The following is a 15,521-nucleotide window of genomic DNA, read 5'->3' as shown; positions in this document are numbered from 1 at the left end:
AATATCTTTGAGTATTAATGTACAGTCCGAGATGAGAAATCAAGACACCATAAGTAACAGTCAGGAGACCGAATAAAGGAGGTTACACATTTTAGTGGAATTATAAAACTGAGAATATAAAGTATGCATGTCTAGAATGTTAAAGAATAAACGAAGGAATAAAAAATACAGGGAAATGCCCTGGACAGTTGGCACAATGGCAGAGCATTGACCCTGTGCGTGGATGTGCTAGGTTGAATTCCTAGTCAGGGCACACAGGTGAAACAACCACCTGCTTTTCCTTCCTCCTCCCTACCCTCTCTCTCTCTCTCTCTCTCTCTGTCTATCTCTCTCTCTGTCTATCTGTCTCTCTCTCTCTCTCTCTCTCTCTCTCTCTTCTCCTTCTGCAGCCATGGCTTGATTGGTTCAAGCATGCTGGGTCTGATGCTGAGGATGGCTATATCAAGCCTTTATCTCAGGCACTAAAAATAGTTTGGTTGTAAACATTGTCCCAAAATGGGCTGAGTAATAGACCCAGATGGGTTGCCGGGTTGATTCTGGTCAGTGTGCATGAGGGAGTCTCTCTATCTACTCTCTTCTTACTTAAAAACAAAACAAAACACACACCCACACACACAAAAGAAGAAAATATACCATATGATACAGAAAGTGTTAAAAAATTACCTTGGAGAAAATAAAGTCTAAGAAAGATAAGAACACTATTTTGAGAAAAGTATAAATCTTTATTTAAAAAGTCCCAAATAAAGGAAAGAATAAATCACATTCCTAGACACATATCACATACACAGTGTATTAGTTTTCTACTGCTGTGTAACAAATTATCACTAATAGTACTCATTGGGTAGCTCATAGCTTGTAGGTCAGATGTATGAGCAGGGTTAACAGGGTCTCTACTTAGGCTTTCACAGGTTATAATAAAGGTATTGACCGGGCTGAGTTCTTTTCATGGGGTTCTTGGGAAAATGCCATTTCAAAGCTTATTCATGATGTTGACAGAATTCAGTTTCTTTCAGCCTGGGAATAGGTTTCTCACGGCTTTCCTGACTCTCAGGGGCAGGTCCCTCTCAGGAATTAGAGAGCACAGTCTGGTTTTGCATGTGAACCACTCCATCTTCAAAGCCAACAATGGCAAGAGTGAATCTTTCTTCCTTTGAATCTTTCTGACTTACCCAGCTAGAGCAAACACATTTAAAGGTCTTGTGTGATTAGATTAGCCCACTTGGATAAACTCCCTAAGGTCAATTGTGCCTTATAATATAATCATGGGGCTGATATATCCTTAGACTCACAGGTTTCACCCCGCACAGAGGATAGGGTATTATACAAGGGCAAGAAGTTAATATTAGAATTCTGTCTACTGCAGATGTGAATTCTACCCAGATTTCCTTAGAAACCTATTGTACTTTCTTTTTTTTTATTTATTTTTTATTTTTTTATTTTTATTTTTTTAAATAAATTTTTATTAATGTTAATGGGATGACATTAATAAATCAGGGTACATATATTCAAAGAAAACATGTCTAGGTTTTCTTGTCATTAAATTATGTTGCATACCCCTCGCCCAGAGTCAGATTGTCCTCCGTCACCCTCTATCTAGTTTTCTCTGTGCCCCTCCCCCTCCCCCTAACTCTCTCCCTCCTTCCCTCCTGCATCCTCCCTCCCCCCTCCCCTGGTAACCACCACACTCTTGTCCATGTCTCTTAGTCTCGTTTTTATGTTCCATCAATGTATGGAATCCTGTAGTTCTTGTTTTTTTCTGATTTACTTATTTCACTCCGTATAATGTTATCAAGATCCCACCATTTTGCTGTAAATGATCTGATGTCATCATTTCTTATGGCTGAGTAGTATTTCATAGTGTATATGTGCCACATCTTCTTTATCCAGTCTTCTATTGATGGGATTTTTGGTTGTTTCCATGTCTTGGCCACTGTGAACAGTGCTGCAATGAACATGGGGCTACATGTGTCTTTACGTATCAATGTTTCTGAGGTTTGGGGTATATACCCAGTAGAGGGATTGCTGGGTCATAAGGTAGTTCTATTTTCAGTTTTTTGAGGAACCACCATACTTTCCTCCATAATGGTTGTACTACTTTACAGTCCCACCAACAGTGCATGAGAGTTCCCTTTTCTCCGCAGCTTCTCCAACATTTGCTATTACCCATCTTGTTGATAATAGCTAATCTAACAGGGGTGAGGTGGTATCTCATTGTAGTTTTGATTTGCATTTCTCTAATAACTAATGAAGCTGAGCATCTTTTCATATATCTGTTGGCCATTTGTATTTCTTCCTGGGAGAAGTGTCTGCAGATGTGAATTCTACCCAGATTTCCTTAGAAACCTATTGTACTTTCAATCAAAATCATAACAAATCTTTTCATTTAAATTGGTTCATTTATTCTAAAATATACTTCTAAAAGGAGCACGGAACAGCCATGCTGCTCATTAAAAAGCATGAAGTTATAAATAATTAAGACTGTGCTATTACTATAGTAACAGAAAAATAAATAGATAGAAATACTTTGCATAAATATGAGAATTAACATATGCCTGAGAGGACATTGCAGAGCAATGCTACAAAAAGTCTCTTTCCATAAAGAACAAAATGAAATGATTTCACATGAACAATGAACCAGTAAAGAATTAAATGAGATAAACAAGCTTCAGAGGTCAATGTAGGGCTATATATTTGTAACTATGGGATAGAAAATAATTTCTTAAACAGAATAAAAAAATGGTCTATAAAAGAAAAGATTAATAAATTCAACTGGAACCAAATGAAGGAATTCTCTTTATCACAAGATACCATAGAGTTAATGAGAAATAAAGGTAAGTCTTGGAATGAGATGTTAACAACAAAGAAAACCAACAAAATTTAATCTCTGAAATATGTAAAGATTTCCTTTGAGTAAATAAGTAAAAGTGTATAAAGAGGAGAATCATGAAAATATATAAGTAAGAATGTCATAAAAGGAGAAACACCCAGCAAGGAGCACACAGAAAGATGCTTCCCGGCCTTAGCAATCAGGGAAATGAATTTTGAAATCACATGCGGTGTCACGTTTACCAGACAGTAAATAGAACAATGCAGAGGGTTTACCAGGATATGTAGCAAAGAGAAGCCAACATCACAAAATGTTTAAATTTCACAAAAATTGAGAAATCTAACAATTAATTTGAGAAGTGAATAACAACCCAGTGTCACAGGAATCCTACTAGTGACAGGGTCCCGCCTGTGCTCAAGACATGCAGCCTGTTCTGTTCTCCTTCCCGAGGGAAGGGAATAATTAAGTTGTGTAACTATAACAAGATACCTGGACTCAAGAATTTGAAAAGCAGGTAGGAATTCTCTAGAACATTTCCCTACCTACTTCTGCAAGCTAGGTAGTCACACCTAAATTGTAGTGCCAGCTACTAGTGGGAGGAAACACCATCATCTTAGGACCCTTAGTTTGATGTGGAATAGAGGACCCCCAGCCCCTCCTCCTAAGATCTATGCTGAATTTGTAGCCTGAGTGAGAAATAGACCTTTTCTGTGATAAGCCATTGAAGATTTTAGACTTGTTTGTTACTGTAACATATGGTAGACTATCTAACTGATACACCCATATTCACAAGAAGTCACAGATAAGGATTTTCATACTTGTAGTTTTTTGTTGTTGTTGCTTTTTGGCAATAGTTAAAAGAAAAAGGGGACCCAAACAAATTTCAGCATGGATAGGTAGAATTAATTACATTCCTGTAATATGATTCTATACAATAATAAGACAGAAAATGAGCCATTATATAATTTTCAAAACCATACTATAGAACAATAGAAGCAACATGAGGCATAATGAACATAATGATTTATTGGATTTAAGTAAAACTGAAACATGTTAAAGTTATATATGTAGTTTAGGTACACATAGTAAAAGTTTAAAGGCATCTCTATATAAACACAAAGTTCAAGAAAGTAGCTAGGTAGGGCTTGGGACTAGGAAAGCATAAAATCATAGACAGTACACGGACAGGGTTCTAGTGGTGTTTAAAATGGTGCATTTGTGTGTATAATTTGATCATATGTATATATGTTTTTATTATACTGTCATATCATTTGCATATGTAAATGATTTTTAAATGATTTTCTTAATATTTAAAATTTAATGAGACACACATTTACTTCCTCAATGTAATTTTTGTCATATTAAATGATATCTTTTTAATGTAGTTTAATACTCAATGACCTGTAGGCCTTTGTTTTTTTAGTCCTTTTTTTTTTTTTTTTTTTTTTTGTATTTTTCTGAAGCTGGAAACGGGGAGAGACAGTCAGACAGACTCCTGCATGCACCCGACTGGGATCCACCCGGCACACCCACCAGGGGCGACGCTCTGCCCACCAGGGGGCGATGTTCTGCCCCTCCGGGGCGTCGCTCTGCCGCGACCAGAGCCACTCTAGCGCCTGGGGCAGAGGCCAAGGAGCCATCCCCAGCGCCCGGGCCATCTTTGCTCCAATGGAGCCTTGCCTGCTAGAGGGGAAGAGAGAGACAGAGAGGAAGGGGGGGGTGGAGAAGCAAATGGGCACTTCTCCTATGTGCCCTGGCCGAGAATCGAACCCGGGTCCCCCGCACGCCAGGTCGACGTTCTACCGCTGAGCCAACCGGCCAGGGCCTTAGTCCTTTTTTTTTATAAGCATATTTGTTTTTCTTCAAAAGATGTTCTGACACAAAGTAAACATGGTGGTCATCTCATCCAAACATATATTTGCTTATTAGGCCAGCATTATAGCAAATGTTAGGCAAAAATTTTAGTAGCATTTTTCAATTCATATAAAACTCTGCTAACTTTCGAAACACATAAAATGGTACTGCTTTCACAATACAGAATTCATAATTAAGATCTCAACAGAATTCTTGATTGGTAAAGAAGCAGAGAAATGAATGTGAGAAAACTTAGTGTGAGTGTTATAATTTGATTATCATTTTGTAGGAGTGCTCTGACCCCTCCTCTTTAGGAATCATTACTATAATTTATGTTTTAGCAGACTCTGAGTCAAAATAAGAACAGTTGTAATTAAGCCATTGTAAGGTCTTATGTTTCCTATAGTCAGAACTGAACTAATCCATAATAATACTTACGTATTTTTTTCCCTTTAAAGTTCAATGTTATGAAACAGGATATGATGAATATGAATCTGTTTATTGCATGGTAACAGAATTCTGGACGGAAGGTTTTGTGTCTCTTCAAGCTGCCATTAATGCTGCAATTATAGAAGTGAGTACAGAATGTCCAATAAAGACTAATAACGGTATTAAAGGCATCAAACGTTCCATACAAGAAAATAAAGCCTTGTTCTTTCTTTACTCACCCATTTATTTACAACAAAGCTTTCTTAAGTTGCTATGTGCCACGAGGACTTTATATGTATATAAATAGGAGGAAAATTGTCTCCTCGAAGAAGAAAACCTTGTCAGGAAGCCAGGCATATAAAATATTATGAAAAAAGAAGATACATCACAGAGGTATAGTAAAATCCTTACAGGTAAATAAGCCAAAACTTGTTGGCCTTGAATGCCATGGAAGAACTCCTGATTGGAATGACACTTAAAACAGAAGCATGAGGCAAGGTGTTTTGCTGAGAATATAATGTCATATAGACATTTCAAGCGACCATTAGCAAGGAGGCATTAAGACGCACAGATAATTTTGGGAAGTGTGTGCAGCTCAGCAAGCCTATAAGCGAGGTTCCCCGGGCCAGTGGAAGATCACAGAAGTGAAAAGTGGCCTAGATCAGGTCCACACAGGCCCTGAGGTGTTCCTAGGCAAAGAGGTCACTCATGAATATGCAAATATGGGTATCACTGTCTTTCTTCAGATCACAACAAACCACTCAGTGATGGAAGAACTGATGGCAGTTACCGGAAAAACTATGAAGATCCATCCCTTTGTTAGTCAACATGGAATGCACACTGATTTATTCATTTTCTTCCTCATTATTTCCTTTTCCTCATTCATTTACTATGCCTCTCACAATGTCACAAGAGAGAGGAAGAGGATGAAGGGCTTGATGATGATGATGGGTCTTCGGAATTCAGCATTCTGGTAAGTAAAGTGCAGTTCATGTAGGGACTCAGGAAAAGCGGACTTCTTCAAAACATCCTGATTCATACCTCATGATTTTCTACCTTCTTCCTATGATGCAATAGGTTGAACATATAGTTATGCTTGCCAGGCTATGGCTGGGGTTATAAGACATCTCTGACTGAAGCAAGAACACAGGACTGGGTTTTCTGGGTGAATTTAAAGCAGGGATAATGGGGATGGCCACTGAATCCACAGAGAAAAGTATGGTAGAAATGACAGACATTGTTGTCTGGGCTGGAGGGGGAATATAGGGCAGGAGGAGACCAAAAGGGGAAAATGAGGTCAAAGATCAGAGGCTCTTTTGGAGACCAGGGATGGTAGATATACTTGAAGGAGCAAATTGGCAGAACAAATTGGTTAATATAGGTTGGGTTAATTTGACTTAAAATGTCAGAGGTTGAGTGGTACCCAGTATGGACAAGGTCCAGTGTGAGAACTGGTGATGAATGGACTGAAAGGGCTTAAAGATGATGTTTATAGTGAGAAGGAGGTAAAATAAGAGAGCCTAGGAAGCCAGGTGAAATAAGCATGTGTAAACAAATTCGGAGTCTGGAAGAAAATGCAACTAAATATTGACCTCTTTACAGAATTAATAGTCAATAAAAGGAAGTACAGCCAAACAGGAAAATCTAAAGACTGTAGAGCCAGAATGTCTGAACTTGAAATGTAGTTGCTTAGCACCCATTTCAGTAGGTTCTTTGTCTGTAAAATGGGGAATGTAATGGTATTTCTGCATTGTGCTATTGTGAGAATAAAATGATTTAAAACATTCTCCAGTACAGAGTCACAGCTAAGTGTGTCACCATGATTCCGTTGGTTCAACTGACGTTTTGTTTTTATTTTTAATATTAGTTCATCACACTCTCCAAATATTATTAGAAAACAAAGTAAATTAATTTAATAAAGAAAAGTGAACTATTCTAGTTTAACAGAAAATGAATATAGTCATAGACAGGTATGTAGACTCTGTGATGGACACACCCAAAGAACGAGAAAACAGCTATTGGAAAAAGAGAAAAGTAGCAGAATTACACAGAGAAAGAAATTTTTAATCCAAGGAAAATCATCATGTCCTCATCCCCACAGAAGAGAAAGAATCAGAGGTTCAATGAGAAGTTATCACATAATAGGACAGGGTCCTACACAGACAGAACCTCTGCATTTTCACTGTAGTATTATTCCAAACATCCAGAGCAATAAGAGGACTTAGAGGGGTTACAGAGTGCCTTTGAGGTCACAGAGTAAGAATGCTGCAGAGAAAATGTACAACCAAAGGCTATTAGACTAGAACCCTATTTTTATCTGTTTTCATAATAATATGTGTATTTCTGTAATTACTTTTATGAGAGTATTCTTAACTTTTAAAAACTATTTTAAAATAATTTTATTATTATTTATATATCCTAACCACTGAATAAATATCAGCTGAATGAACGAATGTGTGATTGAAATAACTGAATCAGTGACATCAGAATCCACAGTCAGGTCTTTCCCATTGAAAATGAAATGCTAAAATAACATTTTGTTTCCACATTAGGCTCTCCTGGGGTTTGCTCTATGCTGGTTTCATCTTCATTGCTGCCCTTCTCTTGACATGTGTTGTAATCAGTGCCCAGTTTGTAATTCAAACTAGTTTCGTGGTGGTCTTCACCCTCTTTCTACTGTATGGATTGTCTTTGGTGAGTAGGTGAATTAAATATTTTCCTGCTGACTCTTGCCCTAAGGATCAAGGGTTGGTTTTCAAGGAGATTATTATTCTGTATATTCTTTTTCTTCAGAAAAAGTCTGTAGAGCCTGACCAGGCAGTCAGATAGTGAATAGAGCATCAACTTGTGTTGTTGTGGACCCAGTTTCAAAACCCCAAGGACCCAGTTTGAGAGTTTGAGTGCAAGCTCACCAGATTAAACAAGGGTCAGCCCACTTGAGCATGGGACCATAGACATGACCTCATGGATGCTGGCTTGAACCCAAAGGTTAATGGCTTGAAACCCAAGGTCACTTTCTTGAGTAAGGTGTCACTGATTCAGCTGGATCTTCCTGTCAATGCACATATGAGAATGTAATCAATGAATAGCTAAAGTCCGGAAACTTCAAGTTGATGCTTCTCATCTCTCTTCTGGTCTATCTATCTCGCTAAAAGAAAACTCTCTAGACTGGTATTTGAGTTGGAATGTTTTATACTGCAATTTGTTTTGTGAATTTCAGACCATCATTTTGTTTTTATACATAGACAAATAATATAACTTAATTTTGTATATTCAATTTTTTTACTTTATTATGCTAGGAATAACTTGTGGAGAAACATAAACAAAATGCATCTTCTCTCATTTTAGATAGCTTTGGCTTTTCTAATGAGTGTCCTGATAAAGAAATCTTTTCTCACTGGCCTGGTCTTGTTCCTTCTCACTGTCTTTTGGGGAAGTCTAGGATTCACGGTATTGTACAGGCACCTTCCTGTGTCCCTGGAATGGATAGTAGGTTTCTTTAGCCCCTTTGCCTTCACGCTTGGAATGGCCCAGGTGAGAAACCATCTAACTGCTTGTGAATGATGTTTCAGAACTATCCTCTCTGGAATTTTTTTTATATTACATTATTTCCTTAATTAAAATACAATACCAGCATGTTAAATTTTGGTTACATTTGCTATGTAATCATAGATAAATGTCAACAAACAACATCCTGGTGAGATTAGATGGAATAATTACTTTAAACACTACAATTCTAATGTTCTAAACATGGAGGAATAAGAGTAATTTAATCTCAGACTGTGAGACTATAAAATAAAATAAACTCTATTTAAAAAATAATGAACTATTGTTTTGCTATATATTAACCTATGTTTTTCTCTTCTTTGGAATTTAATTATCTACAATCATTTCTATAGTCAACATTATAAGGTTTAGAATCCTAGTAAATATATTGTGAGATTTTAAAAGCTTTGGAAGTAGTTAGCCCCACAAAATACATCGAAGGGTGAGTGAAAAATGGAAGGCCAACATGTAATTATTTAGGATGTTTTCTTTGGCTACTAATTAAATATGAACATGATGCTACAAATATAATACTAAATAACTCTTCCAGTTCATAATTTGATTTACTAATTTAATAGCTCCCATGATTATAAAAACCATAAAGTAAGAAAGAAAATTCAAAGTTAAAAGCACCTTGAATATGTATTGAATACTAAATTATATTTTTGTTCATAAAATGTCGGTTCTCTTTATCTGATTCTCACACTGAACTTACTTTGCCTTTCCTCCTAGGAAATGATAATGTCAATCATTACATATCCATTATTAAAGAAGTGTTAATTACAAACTACTCATTAGCTTGAACAATATAGACCAGCCCACTTCTGCCACTCATTCTTCTTAAATGCACCAGTGATCTCTCCAAGAGCATAAATTCTCTCTCAGGAGCTATTTCCAAGGAGACCACTCCTTTTTCCCATGTTCCATTTGGTAAGAAGTTAGCTAAGGCTGAGCTCAAATATCATCTTTTCACACACTTCCCCACTTCCTCTTAGTGCTCCATTTCATTTGGAATGTATTTTAAATCATTGCAGTTAGTAAATTGCATTATAGTTGGTCACATGCACATCTTTCCAATAGATTTGAGAATTGTAAAGCAGGCAGTCTTATTCTAATTTGTATTTTGGTATGGGGCAAAGAATAACTACCGTACATCCCCATGTATAAGATGCAACTTTTATGGAAACATTTGAGGTCTTAAAACTGGGTTCATTTTATATGGTGGTTGTTGATGTTTTTACTTGCATTTCCCACTTTTTGAACTTGTCTTTGTGCTCATTGTTGAATACAATGATTCATCATCAAAAACAGATGAGGACAAGCTAAGAGATGTGAGTTCTGACAGTGATGAAGAGTTGTATGAATTTTATGATCAATAAAACTTGAGTTTAATAACTTTATGTAATATAATTTTTCAAATTTCAGACCTCAAAATTAAGGTGTGTCTTATACATGGGAGCATCTTATACATGACGAAATATGGTATTTTATTTTTATGCTAAAACTGCTTAAAATTTATTATAAACTTAACTTCCTTTAATTAACTACCCTTTCATTTTCAGCTTTTACGTGTGGACTATGATATAAATTCGAATGCATTTCCTGATCCAAAGAACTACTCAAGTCAAATAATAGGAACACATTTTATGTTGGCTTTTGATATTTTCCTCTATCTGGCATTGATGATTTATTTTGAAAAAATTTTGCCACGTGAGTAGTGATATGACTAATATCAAACATCAGCCTTAGCTGGATATCTCAGTCAATTAAAGTGTTGTCTTCATATGCCAAGGTTATGGGTTCAATCCTGGGTCAGGACACATACAAGAATCAACCAATAAATGCATAATTCAGTGGAACAACAATAAATGTTTCTCTCTCTATCTCAATCTCTGTCTCTAAAATTAATAATAAATGTAAAAAAATGAAAATTTCAATAAATTTTTTGCCATCCTCTCCTTTTCTTAAAATATGTTTATTATTTTTGCCAAATTTTATTCTGTATTCTCTTAGAATATTTGTTTTATATATTTAATAGTCACTTCTCAATTTCTTTCTCCTTTGCCAGTGTAATGACACCTGGACTCTTAGATAAAATTCAGCATGCCCGACATATCTTGCATTGTATTACAATATATGGCTTCCTTGAGATTAAATGGATCATAACAGTTATTTAAGTTCCTCCAATTTTTTTTTAAAGTCACTACTTCAGATCTTCCTACAGGAACAATTATTATTATAACAGAGAGACATCTTAGTAATTTTTTTTCCTTATAAAGCTTTACATAGCAAAGCATGTATTTCCCTGTGTCTACCATGTGTACAGGTTTATTGGCACAAGTTTGCATTGCTATGTTGCATTAGGGTGATTCTCGCCTTTGCCATGGTGGCTGACCCAGCAATTGTCTCTTGGCCATTAGGTGAAGATGGAAGTCAATATTCACCCTTGTTTTTCCTGAAGCCCTCCTTTTGGTCACGACAACAGAATGCAGATCATGTGGCCCTTGAAAATGAAACAGATTTCAATCTTTCATCTAATGACTCTTTTGAACCAATGTCTCCAGAATTCCATGGGAAAGAAGCCATCAGGTAACAAGGATGCATGTTGGTATGCTACATCCATCACTTTGTACTTCAAATTGAAAAAAATTTTTTTTTACCCTTTATCGTCTTATATTGTTGACAGTTACATTAGACAAAAACTGAAATTTTCACCCCAAAATGGAATTCTACAAAATCCCTGTCTGGATTCTGATTCTTTTCTCAGTTGTTTGTCTTCTCTATACTTAGTCTCAACCTCACTCATTTCTTCACCTGGATTCATTTATTCACCTCATTGATTACACTTTCCATTTTTATCTCAGTCTTTTAAAACTTCTCTTTTCTATTTATTGCCTTTTCAAAGAGGATGAAAGAGTAGGAAAGAGGAAGGAAGAAAAGACCTAGAAATAGTCACAAAGGAAATTGAAGAAGATGTGCCTTTTAGAATGTGTTTTGTTTCATGTTGGTAACTTTTATTTTCAAATAAAAACATAAAAAGAAACATCAACATCTCAGACTATTCAAATCTTGTTCATCCATCCATGGCAAGCATATATCAGTCCTGTGTGAACTGTCTCATTACTGCAGCTTACTAAGCTTCTATAACTAATTCATTTTTTAATTTTAATCTGTTTCATATTAAGCTTCCATACTTATATTTGTCCTATGACCTAAGCCTTGTTTAATCTCTAGTAGATCAGCTTAGAGTAATGACTTTATTTGAGGTATCTTTGCATTTATTTACCTCTTTATCACTTCACCCAACTCTAAGTACTACAGAATGCTGATAAAATGAGATTAAAACAGAAATGGAAAAATCTACACAGTTCATGGTTAATGGAACCTGAGTTTTTAATAAATAGATAAAAAATAAGAAACATAAATGTGATTCAGTTTCTGTAGTGTATATATGCCGGATAAAATACCTAGGATTCCAGATCTGTAATAACACCCAGCATGTTAAGTCCATTCTTATTACCATAGTCATAATAAACCAACACCATCTTATGTTTATGATTATTTCCCTGGAACCAAGCACTATGCACGCAAGATGAAATATTTTACTCATCTTTTAACACAACCCTAAAGCTCTCATAGTGTTCAGGTTGCAAAACCTGAAGCTTACTGAAATCAGTGCACTGGTTAAGGTAACAGAGCTACTAGATGTTACAGATAGGATGAGCTCATTAGTATTATTGCAAAACCCATGCTCTCACTATTAATTATCTTAGCCTCTCTCTGTTACTCCACCTGACCTTGACTCAAGTTAACAAAAGATATCTCCAATCCTGGGTAAGGACACATACAAGAATCAACCGATAAATGCATAATTCAGTTGAACAACAATAAATGTTTCTCTCTCTATCTCAACCTCTGTCTCTAAAATTAAAAATAAATATAAAAAATGAAAATTTCAATTAATTTTTTTGCCATCCTCTCCTTTTCTTAAAATATGTTTATCAGTAGTTCACAATGGACCTTCTTTAGTAGATGCCTATGTTGATTCTTGGCCTGGCTTTCTTGGCTTTGCACTTTAGAGATAATCCTGGTTCTCCATACTAATGTCAGGTTGTACCTCAATTGTTGAAATCATTAGTTCTGGTGATGTGTTCCAAGCATAGGTAAATTATAAAGCTTCACAGATGAAGATAATGTGAAGCAAAGACTGTGAAGAAATATTCTAGCTGATACTCTGACACAAGCATGACTGCACAGGAGTTAAATCCACTATCTTCCTATACATTGCTGGGAAGATCCATCCATCACATCAATTAAGCCTAGAATTACCGAGTAAATATAATTGTCATAACCTGAAGTCTCTTCTTTTTCTTTCAGAATCAAACAGGTTACAAAAGAATATAAAGGAAAGCCTGATAAAATAGTAGCTCTGAAAGGTAAACAAATAATAAATTTCTTATTATATATTTTTTGGATTTTTGTTTGTTTTTTATCTTATTTTTATTAATTTTAATGCAGTGACATTGATAAATCAGGGTACATATGTTGAGAGAAAACATCTCCAGATTATTTTGACTTTTGATTATGCTGCATACCCCTCACCCAAAGTCAAATTATCTTCTGTCACCTTCTATCTGGTTTTCTTTGGGCCCCTCCCCCTTTCCCAACCCCCTGTTACCATCACACTCTTGTCCATGTCTCTGAGTCTCATTTTTATGTCCCATCTATGCATGGGTTCAAATAGTTCTTATTTTTTTCTGATTTATTTATTTCACTCCGTATAAGGTTATCAAGGTCTATCCATATTATTGTAAATGATCTGATTGATGTCATAATTTCTTATGGCTGAGTAGTATTCCATAGTATATATGTACCAAAGTTTTTTAATCCACTTGTCCTCTGACGGACACTTGGGCTGTTTCCAGATCTTCGCTATTGTGAACAATGCTGCTATAAACATGGGGGTGCATTTCTCATTCTGGAACCGTTCTATGGTGTTTTGGGGGTATATTCCTAAAAGTGGGATGCCTGGGTCAAAAGGCAGTTTGATTATATTGATATTAATGTTCTTTCATTTTTTCTTTTTGGTTTGGTGAGCAATTACTGTTGGTCTTTCAGTTTTAAAATTAATTTTTAGCCACATAAATTTATTTATAACACATCACTTCAGCGTAAAAGTGAAAAAAATTGAGTATGTTTTAGAATTATATATGTATTTGAAGGATATAATGTGTCATATGGAGGTAATTAAAGACAATTCTAGGTTGTTTACTACAAACTTAAATTTTTATCTTCCAATTTCAAAGCTATTTTAGGTATTGCTATTTTTATTTTGTTCAAAAATATTATATATATTAAAGGATTTTTGTCCCCATAGCAATTTATGGAACTATTAATCATTCTTCAATTCAATAAATATGAGCATTCATGTACTGTATGCCAGACAATGTCAACGAACCTAGCAGTATAAGGCATGTTTCCTGGCTTTAAAAAAAGTAATTTCAAAATCTCAAAGGAGGATCAATGCATAAATTTATAAAATGCATATTTTTTTATTTTGAGTTTAAAACCTAGTATGTTCATTTTTACAAAACACAGCCATTCTTGTAAATAAAAAGACAAATTTTAGCTCAACAATAAATTTGTGGCTTCTTTTCTTTTGTAATTCTTACCTCTTTTCTTCTTTACTAATATTTTTTTCCTAGATATGGTATTTGACATATATGAAGGCCAAATCACTGCAATACTCGGTCACAGTGGAGCAGGAAAATCAACACTATTAAACATTCTTAGTGGGTTATCTGTTCCCACCAAAGGTAAGAGGGTTTTTTCCCCAATGTCAAGTTGGCAAATAAATTAGCTTATAATATTAAATTCTGATCTTTAATCACAAACACAGATTACCAGTGAAAAATGGAAGTTAATTTATAGTATTATTCTATAAAGGTAAACAATACTGAATTGGTGTATATGGAATTTGAATATTTCATGATCATTATTTTCATGGTTATTAGGTACCATTTGGCATTCCAACTTGTATCACTTAGCCTTTGCTGAATAATAAGCATCCCCAAAACCAATGGCTTAAAATAGAAATGTTTGTTTATTTCTTATGGTTTTATGGGTTGCCTGGCAGTGTTTCTAACTAAAGAGGCTGTGGCTAGGCACTGTAGCATAGCCTCACTCACACATATGGGACTCCAGTAGGGACCATAGCACCTTTCTTACTACATGGCCTTTCACCCTCCAGGAGGCTAGGTCAGGGTCCTTTACTTGGTGATGCCCATGATCTCAGAAACAGACAGAGGGCAATCCCAAGGCTGAGAAACTTCCCAGCTTCTGATGATATTGTATTTTCTAAAATTCCATTTATTATACAGCCACACCTAAGTGTGACAGGTAGATAAATTGACTATATCTTAATGGGAACAGCTGCAGAATGGACCTTCCTTCCCCCATCTATCAACAACTTAAATGGAAGCTCCTAATGCCTGAATTCTATAACCCTTGAAAATAAAATCATAATGTAATTAAAAATTACATAATGATTCTCATTTAGAAAAATCTTAACTTAAAGCATAATCTGATGTTAACTTTTCATCTTTGTTGTAGGTTCTGTCACTGTGTATAATAATAAACTTTCAGAAACAACTAACCTAGAGAATCTCAGCAAGCTCACTGGAGTTTGTCCACAAGCCAATGTACAATTTGACTTCCTCACTGTGAGAGAAAATCTCAGGCTCTTTGCTAAGATAAAAGGGATTCCTCCACAGGAGGTGGAACAAGAGGTACAGAAATATATTAGCACTGATATATTGGTCACAATGAGATCATTCACTCTATTTCTACTGAGTTTTTATGCTTT

At 35.5% G+C, this 15,521-nt stretch overlaps 2 pseudogenes; both read left to right on the top strand.

The window, feature by feature from the left end:
- The window catches only part of LOC136406692 (ABC-type organic anion transporter ABCA8-like), a 328,883-nt pseudogene that overhangs the window by 109,336 nt on the left and 204,026 nt on the right, over positions 1-15,521 (top strand).
- Positions 10,245-15,521, top strand: part of LOC136406693 (ABC-type organic anion transporter ABCA8-like) — a 99,971-nt pseudogene continuing 94,694 nt past the window's right edge.

Source organism: Saccopteryx leptura, chromosome 5, assembly GCF_036850995.1.
Source record: "Saccopteryx leptura isolate mSacLep1 chromosome 5, mSacLep1_pri_phased_curated, whole genome shotgun sequence".
NCBI lineage: Eukaryota > Metazoa > Chordata > Mammalia > Chiroptera > Emballonuridae > Saccopteryx > Saccopteryx leptura.
Note: the sequence above shows the minus strand (reverse complement) of the source record. Positions and strands in the feature narration are given on the sequence as shown.